Genomic DNA, 13,327 nt, shown 5'->3' with positions numbered 1-13,327 from the left:
AATAATACACAGAAAAACTCCTCCCCTGTATCAGAGCTAAACAGTGTAGCACTTTCCTACGGAGCTAGGATGGCCATAAATTTCCACGCTGGCCATTAATTATTTCTGGAGCCACCAGGAAAACCCTGAAATCACACAGTGAGAGGCAAGTTTTGCATCGCGTCCCCCAAGACATCAGCCAACCCTTGTCCAAAGCAGGTACTAAGCCTAATTGCAACATGCACGCTCTCCACAACGACATAGTAATTAGCCAGGCAGAGCACAGGAGCTGCAGCGCCTGCTTTGCTCCCCACTGCTTGTACCGAGGCGGAGGGACAGTGGGGGGCTGCGGGGCTCCATTCCCCCGCAGCACCCATGGGGACACGGATGCCCAGTGGCAGGACAGCATTCCCCTTCTGCTGATTCAAAACAGCCCTTTCCGTCACCCCAACGACATGGCTCAGGTCTTGCATCTCTCTTTCCATGCAAAATTTAAATATTTAATTAAAAAGTTGATGCGAGGCCCATGACAATGTGTTGAGTCCATCCCATTAATCCCCACAAGCCCGGGGCTGGGGTTAATAACCTTCCCGGCCGTCGGCCTCCGAGTTCATTCAAGCAGGAAATGGTAACTAATTCATAAATGAGAAGATGCTCCCGTTACAGTTACGGCGAGGCTTTAATCAGTGACGGTGGGAGGTTTCATTAATTAACCGTCTCGCTGCTCTGCCGTTAGAGGGTAATGACGGAATGACAAAGACGCAAAGATGGGGTCCCTCATCCCTGCCCATCCCACCGGTCCTTACCGACAAGGCGCCAATGAACGGATGCCCATCCATCCTTGACGTCTCACAAAACCCTCAGATGACCCCTACAAAATCCAAAGGCTGCAGAAAGGAACATCCGGATTCCATATCTGTACTCAAGGGACCAGACTTCCACCCAGGCCCACCACCCGGCCGGGGGTTCCTCGCCTCGCACACAGAGTGGTCCCACCTCCGCTTGGCTCCCGGCTCTGCCCCCGTGACGCTGTCACCTCCAAGGCATGGCTCTGCAGAGAAAGACCCTAAGTGTCTCATAAACACGGCGATGATTGAGATAATGGAAAGTGCCTCTTAGCCCCTGTCTGCTGCATCAGGATATGAGGCATCTCCTAGAAGCCATGAAGAGGAAATTAATAGGAGCCAGCAGGAGTAACCACTTTGATGCAATTTCCTTGAGAGATAGTGGACCATCTAATCTTTATTGGAGCCCTTTAACCTGTCATTCAAAACTCATGAAGGCCTCTTGCTCACACGGTCTTGCCAGATATTAAAAGATGATAAAAAAGGATAAATCAAAACAATATTTTACAATTTTATTATTCAGGGGATTCTTTTTTTTTCCCCCCTGCCTGAGGCGCGCAATTGGCTGCGACGAATTGTCTCTTTCCAATGGCGTTAATCGCCAAGTGCATCCCAGAGGGACCAGCCACCACCTCCCACTGCCTTTCCTCCTCCCCACCACGGGAGGACTGCCGAGTCCTCCGCGTCCTACCGCAGCCATTCCAACACCTGGCCTCTCGCAGAAGCACTTAGGGCCGTAACCCACCACCTCATGCAGCCAGACAGCTAGGCAAACGGCGCCACCGTGCACTGCAGGACGCTGGGTGGGCAGATGAGGGTTTGAGGGGGAACTTCAGGATGCCAGAGCAGAAGGCAGCTGGATGCAGACCCTTCCCTGAGCCACACACACAGCCCTACGCCCCAAAACGGCACGAGGAAGCACAGAGTTACACCAGACACGCAAGGCAGGAGACACAACCACGTGTGGACACCAAGACTTTGAGGTGGATCTCCATTTCTTCACCTCTCCCTTCCCACCAGCAACCTCCCCGTGATGTCCCTGCTCTCAGCAGCGTTAGCATCTGTGAGACATGCAAGAGGTGACTTGTGGGCTCTAGAGCTCGGGGACGTGTTCAGAAACGTGCCTGAAACGCACTGGGCTCTTTGGAGGAGCAGGAAGGAGAGGGCAGCAGTCCCAGGGAACCTGTATTTTGATGGAAGGGGAGGAAAGAGGGAGGGAGGAAGATGAGAGGATTGCAGCGCTACGAACACGCCTCAGTTTTAAGCGTAGAGGCATGTTGGTGGGTGGGTTGAAGGGGTTTGTTACTTTTTAATTACAATTAAGCCAAGGGATGCCTTGTCAAAATAACCTGAACAAAGTACACTTCACAAAACCCAGCGTCCTCAGGTTCCTTTTATCACTTCGCTTAGCCCTAAATTCCTGTAATCTGCAGGCACGTGGCTCTTAATTGTTATTATTACCAATTAGCATTTCTCTCCTGCAATTACACCGTGTTTGCCTTAAGTCTCCCGCAGCTCCGGGGGAGGCTGATGCCACCTTCCTCCCAAAGCCGCTGGGGGCTGCAGCTCCTGCTCTCTCCGCTGCCCATGTCCCCCCCGTCTTTCTAGGGGAGCCGAAACACCAACTTCAGATGGAAGACGAAGCCAAAGATGAAGCCCAAAGCCCCTGCGATGCTGCGGTGGGGTTTGTGGAAACCCACGCAGCGCGAGATCCATAATCCATCGGATAGTAAACACATAGTCCAGGCATGCGGCTGGTAAAGAGGGCTCAAGCCCTGGAGTGAGCAATAAATCACCCCACTAACGGCAAGGGCAGCGTTTGCCGTGATTTAAGGGCTGCTGCAAGAAAGTTTCCCAGAGCTGGTAAGGTCTGGATCCGTAATGGCATGTCGGACCATCGCGGGATGAGGCCCTGCCTCGGCTTTCCCTGCAGAAACGGGCTCCTTCTGCCGGTGCCCTGGCTGCGGCACAATCTGCATCTCTTCAGCCCGGGGAAGAATTAATTGATTGTTGATTACGTGGGCTGGGTAAGATTAATGATGTGCTTAACTATCCATTTCCCGGCGTTTAAGCACCAGGGGTGTGTTTGTAAATGAGGAGGCACGAAACCCAGCCGTGCCGCTCGGCGGCTTCAGCGCTTGCTGGGGCCGAATGCTCAGCATTTAAACTCCCCCGCCACGACCCAAAGCTCCCTGCGGATCAGCTGTCCTGCCTGTGGATCGGGAATGTTGGGCATCCCAGGCAGCGAGGGCCCAGGCATTTGCCGGCAGGACGCTTTTCCCAGGGCCAACAGAGGAGTTTGGGGGTAGGAGGGAGCATCACTCCAAGCTCCTTGCAGTGAGAGGTCATCACTGGAGGTTTTGGGGGAGGAAAAAGAAACCAAAACAGGTCAAGTCTTCTCCTGCCCGAGGGGTGACGGTAGGTGTGGCAGCCGATTTGCAGCCCCAAAGGGCTGGATGGAGCCGGGGCTGGAGTCCCCCTCTTGCCCCCCCCAAAAAGCGTGGGGTGGGGATGCAGCCACGTCCCACACGGGGCAAAACACCCGTTGAAGGCAGGGCAGACCCGCATCCCCATCGCCGCCTCCCTCCTCGCTCAGCAGCTTGCACGGGGCAGGATGAATTATTGAAGCAGTAGCGGCACGCAGCAGCATCGCCAGGCTTTTTGCTCTGGGAATCTCTCCTGTCTTAACCACGGCAATCCCGTAGCTTTATATTTCGGGTGCTAGGAGGAGTCAGAGGTAAGCAGGATCCAGCCCAAGGCAACGCCACCGCCAACAGACCAGATGCTCAGCGGAGAGGGTGCAAGCACAGGGGTATCCAAGCATTTCATTTTTCAAACTAAATCCTCTCGGTTAACGCCTGGAACTTGCACTTTTTAATTACTCTCTCAGGGACGCTTTAGTCAAAAAAAAAAAAAAAAAAAAAAAAAAAGAGAGAGAAAGAAAGAAAGGAAGGAGACATCTCCTCTATATTAACTTGCTCTAAAGCTCCCCGGGGACGCAGGGTGGCATTTTTCCTTATCAGGTTTTAAAATAGGAGCTTCTGCAAAGAATTAGAGTCTTCAAGCTGGCGACTCCCCACCTCCTCCCCCTGGCCTCCCCACCAGCTCCCTTCGCTCCCAGCAAACCCAGCCTGTGCCGTCTCGGCCTTCACAGAATCACAGAATGGCAGGGGTTGGAAGGAACCTCTGGAGATCATCTAGTTCAACCCCCTGGCACAGTAGGTTCACCCAGAGCAGGTTGCACGGGAACGCGTCCAGGCGGGTCCTTCCCATGTCCCTGATTGTCCCCGCTAGGGCAGAGCTAACCACATTGGCCCGGTTTTCCCAAATTCACGCTTGTTTCAGGTTCCTTTTTGGGTCCTCAACGCCTTTGCAGGGCCAAAGCAGTGTCTTTAAATGTGCTCACACACGTGCCCACGGTCACACCGGCACAGCAGGTGAGGAAAAGATGGGGTAGAAGTAACGGTGCTGGAGCAGGCGATGCCCTGGAGCAAGCTGGAGGCACGGAGAGGACTGCCGCCTGCCAAGGCACTAAAAAGCCTGGATGATCCAGCCTTGCTCCAAAAAGACACGTGGCTGGCACCAACCAGCACCCCCAGGAGCCGGGCAGCGGGGAACGTGCCCTGTTGGGTTTGAGGACGCCGCGGGCCATGAGCAAAGGAGGAACATTGCCCTTTACAACCCACTGGAAAAGGATTCAAGGCCGTTTCCCCCCTTTCCACAAAACCAATTTTTCATTAAGAAGAAAACCTGGCTCCTTAAAACCGACACTTTATGCAGGAGCATCGCAATTTTTTGATGAAACTCAAAAACAAAGAGAGGAGATGCCTGCTAGAAACCCCTTGTACGTTCTGCAGACGCCTTTGACAGAAAATGTACTTATCTTTAAGTGCACCAGAAAGAAAAGAAGAAAAAACAGAGAGGGGGGGAGGGGGAAAGCCCATCAATTTTTCAGCCTTCCAATGGATTAGCCCCAATCACAGGGATTTTAGCAGCAGGGCAGCTCTCCTGCCCATCCCGCTGCCTCCGCGTGCCGCCGGCAGGCAGGCGAGGAAGCCCTCCGAGATGCTTGCAGCTGAAAGACACCATCCAGGCAAATAAACACCCACACGAAATTGCGCGCTATAGAAAAACGACATTTAGAGGATGTTGTGATTAGAGGGGCAGGCACTCCGGCAGCCGGCGCGGCTTCCCGGGGCGGCTGCCGGCTCCATTCCCGCTCGCCCTCCCTGGCCGGCAGCGCTGGGGGGACACAAGTGGCACCGTGTCCCCCGTGGGGACACACACCCCACCCCGGGGCTGCAGAGCCGCAATGCCACCACGGGCTGTAACGCAACCGACGTTTTTGGGTTTCTGTCCCTTTGATGCGCTGCCGACAGCAGGGATGCAGGCTGCAGTTTGGGGGGAAAAAAGAGCAGAACCAGGTACAGCTGTCACCCACACGTCTCCGCTCCCCAGCGGGGGCTGCCATCTCCCCGTCTTCAAAGGGCAACAAGGGTGCTGCCTTCCCACCCCGCTTTCATCTCCCTCGTCAACCCCCCCGCCACACACATCCAGGCAGGGAACGAGCATGCGGTGGTTTAATTGCATCCCTGACTCGATGCTCTCCTGTCATTCCTTCCCTCCTGTTAGGGAGGGGGGCTGGAGGGTTGTTTTTTGCGGGTTGGTTCCCCCCGCCTCCTCCATTTCTACTTTTTAATGATCTCATTCCCTTTTATATCAAGCCAAGCACTTCTCCCGAGCGCCTCAGCCCTGGCACAGCCACAGCGAGCTCAGCAGGCAGCCGGCGGTGCCGACGGGGGTACTGCCGCGCCGTCCTCCACCAGGCATCTGCAAATTAATCCGGAGAGGGTCCTGTATTCCGAGCAAAGCCGCGCTCCGGCGAGGAGGAGCGGGAGGGCACCCATCCTGCCTGCCTGAGCGTGCCGAGAAGGGAGACAGGGATCAGAACTGTCCCTGAAACATCCCCTCAGCCACCAAATCTCCTTTCCTACATCCAGTCCTTGGGATAGGGCAAGAAGCGTGGCCCAGAAGGGGGAAACGGGGAATTCCGAGCATCCCCAGCCCCGAAGCATCCTCAGACAGACAGACGTTTGCTCCTCCAAGCTCCCGAGAAATGCCAGAAGCCACAGCACCTTGGGGATGGGACATCCCAGCAGAGCCTCGTCATAGGAAGGGATAAAACCTCACTTTGGTGCAAACTTCACCAATTTTGCAGCCAAATGCAGGAATTTTCACCATTTCGGATCCCCCAGAGCCACCCCCACTCCAGGGCCAAGTGCTCACCCAACCTAATTACAAACAGCGCCCGCCTCGTCGCGTTTTTGCCGTATTTCTGTATAGGCAGAAGCTCATGAGATAAACATGAGCTTCCCAGCATCTGGGTTCGCATCCTGCGGGCGACAGCCTGCGTCTCTCCCCGACACGCAGAGGAAAGCGGCCCCGGCTCCTCGTTACGCAGCCGGTTAATTAAACCAGCCCTTCACCTCTGGAGGAATAGGTTTAGATACGCCTTGGGACACATGTAAATTAAAGTCAGCGGCGTCAGCGGCTTCTGAGCCTGGCCCTCCATGGTTTATTCATGGAGGGAAAGTAAAATTCAATACGTTTTTTCTCTTCTTAGGGTTTGGTTTTGGGGTTTTTTTCGCTCTTTTTCTCACGGGTGAAAAATGAACGGAAGGGGGAAGGCATGGGGCAGGATTTCCAAAGGTGTTTGCAGGGTAGGCAGCTGCACGAGGCCAATCACAGGCAACAGGGTGCCTGTACAGGTACATCCACATTTGCCTCTCCCGAAAACCCAATCCCTCATCAGCCGAGGATCTGCTCCCCCGGGGCGGACCGAGGCGCTCGCAGAATGAGCCCCGCAAGCAAAACGCAGCTGATGCTCACCCAGAAGCAGCGTTTCTCCTCCAGAAAGGCGGGCTTGGGAAAATTAAAGGTTTCTGGACGCACCAGAGCTTCAGCACCAACCGTTTAGCTGGTATCATGACCCTAAAAAACAAGTTTAAGCCCAGCACAGGGCACGGGAGAAGGCGGTTTTGGCTCCCATGTGCCACACGCTCATCGCCCATGGCACCCGTCCTCCCAACAAGTCCACACTTGCCCATTTAACCACTGCTCTGGGCTTTGCTGTCTCTGTTTTTCATGGTTGGGGGGATTTTGAAGGTCTGAAGCCGAAACCTGTCCCAGATCTGTTTGTTGGCTGAGGAAAGGGAGCACACGCCCTGGGCAGACGGCACCGCGGGGCTGCCAGCTCGCCGCAGAGCAGGGAAAGGCACTTTGCCCTCCAAAACGGCCAACGCGAAAAAAAACCCGAAACCAACAAAACACAAACTCACGTCTCAAGGTCACTTTTGCAAACCACTTTTCTCCTCTTTCCATTTTGCTCCACTTTAGTTTCCTCTTTATACCCACACAAGGCTGCCCGGTCTCACCCTGCGGCTCCTCCATCACCGGTGGCTCGCCTTCCTTTCCAGAAACCAGCCGGAGAAATAGCGATGCCCAACCTTCTTCTCCAGCACCTCTCCATGTGGAATTAGGGGTGAAACACAGCGCAGCCCACGGAGACCCTCCAGTCCCCAGCCCTTTCCATTTCTCTCCGGTCTTTCAGCTCTTCCCCCTCGGGAGCGAAAGCGTGGCTATGGAGAAGGGGAGGGAGGCATTGCAGGGAAGGACAAGGCCGGCGCTGCCTCTCTGAGCACCCCCATTCCGTGATCAAACGCTAAATAATTTGATGAAGTGCAAGACAATTTATCCAACGTAGGCAGGGAGGCTTACGGTGGCAGCAGTGGCGACCAGTGCCGGATGCCTCTCATCATCCTAACGCTGCCCGAGTTTATTAATCTGAGTCAACAAATGAAGGGGGATGAAGTTCTCGGCAATGATTTGAGGCTATTTAACCTCCTTACACTCTTTAAAAACGTATTTAGTGGCTGCAGCTGGCCACAAGCTCTTCCCTCTGCCGGGGCTGAGCCTGTCGCTGCTGCCCCGAACCCTCGTCGGCAGCGGGGCTGGGAGCCACCTGAACAGTAGCCGCAAATTAAATGCCGTGGCACGGCTCTCCCTGGGGACGCGATGTAAGGAAAGGGGAGATTGATTCACCGGTAAATAGACAGCGGTGTCCAGCTCCCTACTCCTTGGGCTTCCCTGCCCCGATACACGAGCATTTACATCTCTGCTGCACGTTACAACCAGAGCTAAGGGCTGGGGAGTAAAATGAGAAATGCATCCTGCGCCGGCAAGAAAAGCAATTTAAGGGGAAGCCGGGTGAGCGGGACGGGCGCATCTCCGGGAGCAGAGCGGCCGGGGAAGGACTGGGGCTCCAGCGGCAGGGCAGGAATGCTGACATCTGCCCAGGGGTTTTTGGAGGCTGCTCCCGCCCAACCTCCAGCACCCCCAGCCCCGCCGCTTCACCCGTTTTTAACAAACAGGGTATTTTTATTGCAGCTGGATGCCCTGCCTTAACCACAGGCACAGCTGTACTCTGGATTTCGGGGAACCCTCGCAACCCGGAGCACGCCTGGTTGGAACGAGGGCGATACAACCGCGGCTGGCTGGCGCCGCGAAGGCAAGCAATGCCCAGGCACCACCCTCGGTGATGCCGATGTGCAGGGGTGCCACCGGGTCTGCTGAAGCGGGCTGAGGTGCCCACGCAGAGCACGAACCACAGCGGGGACCACCAGGACCTGTGGCAGGTGGGCACGTACATCCCCAGCACTGCAGCGTCCCCAGCAAAGATCCTCCCTGTGGGTTTGGAGCAAATGACTTGGGGGGACCAAGATTCAGGCCGGGACTCACGTCCCAAAAACACAAGCCCCAGAAGATGCTCTACTCCCAGCCCAGGTATCGGGCTCGATACAGGAGCCATGGAGCAAGATTATTTGCAGTTTGGAGTGAACCGCAGCAATGTGAGACACCAGGAGTCCATGGACACGGACTGGAAGCCGTATGGAAGAGCCGATACTTTCATGTACCACTTAACCCAGCACACCGCGTTCACCCCTCAATGCCTACGTGAGCCATCAAGCCACCTAATGAGCAGTAAAGGGAGCAGCCACCAAAACTCATGGTGGATGTCAAATACCCCCCTGGGGATCTCGGGAACCGTCAATGTTGCTCTGTAACTCCAGCTCCTTTTCCAAGTGGGAAACTGGGGCAGCATCGCCCCCGGGCTCCCCGAAGCACAAAGCCCTCCTGGCTGGGAAGTAAACATCTCCTATTCCTAATAGGAAATAATTAAGCACCTTTTCCTCCTTTGCCAGCTCACGCCACACAGTATCCCCTCAATCTAGAGAGCATCAAGTGCTTATTAATTACGTCTGAAGTGGTTCCTCATTAGTGCTGATGCCGCGAAGGATGAGTCACCCCGGGATGGGCCTGGAGGAGAGCTTCAGCCGCAGGGCCAGGCTCATGATGCCAGCACGGGCCAGGACACATGGAGACACGGCTTCCCTGTGTCCCTGCCACGGCACTGGAGGACATCGTGCCTTGGGTTGCACTGGGGTGGTGGGATCATAAAATGGTTTAGGTTGGAAGGGACCTTAAAGACCATCTAGTTCCAACCCACTAGACCAGGTTGTTCAAAACCCCGTCCCATGGGATGCCGCATCATGGAGCGGGACCACCCCATCCCAGCAGAGATAAGACTTGGGGGCTGCGGTTTGGTTGACAGCTTGAGGACCGTGCCCAGGGATGGATTCGGCAAGCGGAGGACGGATTCTGCAACGGGAGGACACACTCGGCAAGGGGAGGACGTCCCAACCAAGGCGCAACCGCTCCCCCACATCCCACCTCCACCCCAAGAGCCCCATGCATGGAATTAATTAGAAAAGTAATTACGAGAGCTCCCCTATGAATATTTATAACGGAACAAGCCATAATTACTATTCCTTGGAGGAAAGGCGCCTTCTTACCCAGCCGCAGAGAGGAGAGGGGAAACGCGGCACCGACCAGGGGACCAGAGCCACCAGCTGGGTCCTGCCTTCACGGGGACTTGCGCACACACATCCCTGGGAAACCGCCTCCGTCGCCCCACACAGGCCTGAGCAAAGCGCTCCCTTCCCACCCCAGGGGTGGCATTTTCAGCAGTAAGCCATATTTCCCGCAGTTGGGTGCAATTCACTATTATTTCTATATACAAGCATCACTTAGATATTTCTCTCTCTTTTAACAGCACCTCCTTTTCCCACCACAAGCAGTTAAATGGTGGCCACTGCCATTGACTTGCCCTGCTCCTGCCGAGCAGCTCTTATCGTCCCATAGCTCCTCGAGCCAGAAAACACCTAAAAAAGCCATTTCTGAAAGTTTCAGCCGTCTCCCTTCCACTGATTTACTTTTCCCCGTCCACACTCTCCCTCTCTGCACTATTCTTAAAATTTTCCCAGTCCAAACTGCTCACTTCTGAGCACCTTTTCCCAGTAAGCTGCTGGCTGGTTCCCCACCTCACTGCCTTCATCCCAACTTTCTAAACCCCTCAATGTGACAGCACGGGGGGCCACGGAAATTTTAACTTTCCTTCCCAATTTCCCTCCCTTTTAAGTTGAGCTTAAAAACTCTTCCCAACCCCACTCCAGCTGGCAGGAGAGCTGGTCCTGGGAGCATCCCAACCCACTGGCAGCAGAGCCCAGCTGCCACCGGGCACCACAATGGCCGACAGCGTTCCCTACAAAAGAAATATCCTGAAAGAAAATGTTTCCTCCTGGCACTTGGGCTCCACTACCAGATAGAAATAGGAAGTGAGGAAAGATGAAAAAGCGAAAATAACAGGCTCCTTGGGCAGTGCATTGCTGTGGTGCCGGGGGCAGAAGAGAGAGGACCCCAAGGAAGACAAAAGAGTTGGATCACCTTCCGTGTCCCTCACCCTTTGAGGTTCTCCTGCAGCATCGCACCCACCGATGGAAAAGTTGGCCAGGGCCAAATTTCCACCCTCTCCTTCCTGCATGAGGGTAGCTCACAAAAGATGCTTGGCCCCAAAAACGTTGTGGATAGCTCATCACTGGAAGTCAAGTTGCTCAGGGCTTTGAGCAACCTGACCTAGCGGAAGATGTCCCTGCCCACGACAGGGGGGTTGGACAGGATGATCTCCGAAGGTCCCTTCCAACCCAAACCATTCCATGACTCTATGATTCCCAGACCAGCTCATCCCCATGCTGCAGCGGGGAGGCAGGAAACCTGCTCAAAAGCTCCCAGCCAGGGAAAGGACCTTCTGCAAACACGCATGAACACCTTGGCACTGTCCACATTGGTGCCATCACTGGGGACAGGAGAGGTGCCCAAGGCTGCCAGATGGGCTCACTAACCCCACCTCTGAGCACAGCCAGCTTCTCCCTGCCGAAATCCCTACCCACGTCCCACACCAATGGTAGCAACAAGCCGGGAAAAAGAAATAGTCTCTTCCATCCTCAACATCTGCTACGCATAAGTCAAAGCCATCCGAGATTGCGGGGATTTACTGTACGTAGGCAGCTCTGGAAGCTTTTCTTAGCTATGAAACATAATTTGCACCTTGGGCTCTCTAAGAATAAGTTGTCTTAAATAATAATATGTGATTAAGAGCTCGCGAGCAGATGAGACGTGGAGACAGGAGGTCTGCGATATCTCCGGGTCTCACCCTGATGCCCTCATCCCGGCAGCAAAGTGCCAGCCCCACTCGCCTGGCATTCTTAAAGAGATGTCTGTGGCAGAACTGGGAGATTTAGGTTTAGCCAGAAGATGACAGTTCCTGGCAGCACTCAGACAGCAGGAGAAGCATTTTTGCCGTGCCTAGAACCGTTTCAAGCTTTCAAACAGATTCCCTATTTCGCAACAGAGCAAAACGCACAAGTTATCAAAAAAATCTCTGCTCCCGAGGAGGGCGACCAGCTCCCTTCATGCCACAGTGGGGCCACACACACCCGCATGCATCAACCCAGCCCAAAGCTTCGTCCAGGGCAGGTTTATCGAGCAATTGGTTTTACATGCCACGCTGACATCACGCCTGGATGCAGATAGGTAATAAATAAAATCAAAATAAGTTGATATCAAGTCTCACCTCGCAGGCAATTGACCCTGCAGGCTGCAGACCCAGCAGAGGAAAGCCGGTCAAGCTAGAGTGGAAATTCAATTCCCAGTTCTCCTCATATATCAGTTCACCAGGACACTTTTGCTTTTAGGGACAAGTTTTAGACAGCAAAGCCCAGGAAGCGGAGTCAAGGTCAGAGCCCTCTGCCCCCAGCACAGCGCTCACAACCCTCGCCCAAAAAAAAGCAAGGAGATGGCGAAGTGTCGCCCACACTAACCAGAGCATCGTCCCGGAGAGGGATGAGACAAGAGGAGACGAGGGCAGCGTTAGCCCAGGCATCGCTCCCTGCTCAGGGAGATGCCGCTGCCAGGAGCCCTGTGATGCCCATGAAGGATGTGGCCACACGGAGATCACTGAGGTGACCAGCTTCTACCTCCAGCCCACCGCTCCCTCCTTCCGAAAAACTATTTTCACATAATAAATATCATACAAGCAGGTGAGTCCTGGGCTTAACATGAAAACCAAGCGATGTGGTTCCACCCTGTGCCGTTAATTACCTTTTTTCAGTTGCTGTTGGCTGGGTGAGGCTCCCCTGGGGGCCCAGGTGAGGGAACATCAATTCCCTCCTCGTGTGGGTTGGCACATTTCTAATTTGAGGTGCCCACAACTGAATATTTACTCCAGTCTGATGCTGCGATAGACAAGGCATGGATCATTTCTTGGCTAGGAGTCTGCTGCACCGGCTGAAGACGGATGGGTTTTCCTGTGGCTCCGAAGCCCTCCTCCGAAGCCCTGCTTAAGTGCGTGAGCAATGCTTTGATTTAATCACCGTGCTCCTGCTCTCCACACATCCTCTGAGATACAAGACACCGGGTGTGACAAACGACCACTCTTAAAACACTCGGAGCTAACACCCACGGCACCGCGCCATTTGTCACTGTCCGGGTGCAGAACGACCCGGGTACCGGATGCAGGGCTTTGCAGGGGGTGAAAAATTAAAACCTCATTAACACGCGCTGATTAGTTTTTCTTTTTTCCTCACCCTGGTGGGCTCCATCCTTCCTCTGCACGGACCCATGGTGCTCCAGGCCCAGGATGGCAGGTCCGACCCATGCAAAAGGAGAAGGACTTGGGGGTGTTGGTGGATGAGAAGCTCAACAGGAGCTGGCAACATGCGCTGGCAGCCCAGAAACCCCCCGCAGCCTGGGCTGCATCCCCAGCAGCGTGGGCAGCAGGGCGAGGGGGGGGATTCTGCCCCTCTGCTCCGCTCGGGGGAGACCCCCCTGCAGTGCTGCCTCCAGCTCTGGGGCACCGACAGCAGAAGGACACAGAGCTGTTGGAGTGGGGCCAGAGGAGGCCACGGAGGTGCTGGGAGGGCTGGAGCCCCTCTGCTGGGAGGACAGGCTGAGAGAGCTGGGGGGGTTCAGCCTGGAGAAGAGAAGGCTCTGGGGAGACTTTCCAGCCCCTTCCAGTCCCTAAAGGGGCTCCAGGAGAGCTGGGGAGG

At 54.9% G+C, this 13,327-nt stretch overlaps 1 protein-coding gene across 2 annotated transcripts in view; it reads right to left on the bottom strand.

Moving 5' to 3' along the window:
* EPHB1 (EPH receptor B1) overlaps positions 1 to 13,327 on the bottom strand; it is an 86,323-nt gene that overhangs the window by 31,689 nt on the left and 41,307 nt on the right. The window lies entirely within an intron of this gene.

The sequence above is a fragment of the Rissa tridactyla genome, chromosome 6, assembly GCF_028500815.1.
Source record: "Rissa tridactyla isolate bRisTri1 chromosome 6, bRisTri1.patW.cur.20221130, whole genome shotgun sequence".
NCBI lineage: Eukaryota > Metazoa > Chordata > Aves > Charadriiformes > Laridae > Rissa > Rissa tridactyla.
Note: the sequence above shows the minus strand (reverse complement) of the source record. Positions and strands in the feature narration are given on the sequence as shown.